The following is an 846-nucleotide window of genomic DNA, read 5'->3' as shown; positions in this document are numbered from 1 at the left end:
AAGAAAAGCCACTCATTTTCATTCCAAAACTCACCATTTATATTCTCACTCACTTTAAGTTGCCATTCTCAATATATATTGAACTTACAATGCACCAACTCCTGGCTTCTTCAAACCACAATTTACTTTTCTTGCTCCTTCTTCTTCAATCTCTACTCTCAATGACTCAAGCTCAACCACGGCGTCTCGGAACTAACGATTCGATTTCAAAACCCTTTCGAGGGGTTCGAAAGCGGAGTTGGGGTCGCTATGTCTCGGAGATAAGGCTACCGGGGAAGAAGATGCGTGTGTGGCTTGGCTCCTTCGCCTCCCCCGAAATGGCGGCACGTGCCTATGACTCGGCAGCGGCATTTTTGAGAGGCACCTCTGCGGTGCTCAACTTCCCCGACTCTGTCGGCTCGCTCCCTCAACCGGAGTCGTGCTCGAGAGAACACATTCAATCGGCAGCGGCAAAGGCTGCAGCACAAATGAGGGATATGGAGGATGGAGAGCAAGGGACGAGCAGTGGATCATGGAGTCCGAGGACATTCGAGCAGGTGAAGGAAGCACCATTGTTGAGTCCATTGAGGTTGGGTCTTCTTGGGTTTGGACCAGTCTCAGATGAAGAAGACACTTTGTTGTTATCAGCCTATTTCTAAATTTTTAACAATATATTTGAGTCAATTGGAAATTATATAATTAATTGTGTATTCCTTTTGGGATGAATGTGAAGGAAGATCTTCATTCATAGAAAGGGAAAAAATTGTGGACATATTAACTCTCTCTTATTGGCTTGGCATAGTTGGTTGTTTGTTGCATGATTTTGATGGAATTAATAATTGGATTCATGGTGACTACTTTTTCATA

At 44.2% G+C, this 846-nt stretch overlaps 1 pseudogene across 1 annotated transcript; it reads left to right on the top strand.

The window, feature by feature from the left end:
* On the top strand, positions 1-846 carry LOC120079040 (ethylene-responsive transcription factor ERF022 pseudogene; annotated as a pseudogene). Its single transcript, XR_016530274.1, has one exon. The product of XR_016530274.1 is annotated as an ethylene-responsive transcription factor ERF022 pseudogene (transcript).

This window comes from Benincasa hispida, chromosome 6 (assembly GCF_027475165.1).
Source record: "Benincasa hispida cultivar pf3 chromosome 6, pf3_genome.v1.1, whole genome shotgun sequence".
NCBI lineage: Eukaryota > Viridiplantae > Streptophyta > Magnoliopsida > Cucurbitales > Cucurbitaceae > Benincasa > Benincasa hispida.
This window is presented reverse-complemented; position numbering and strand designations above follow the sequence as displayed.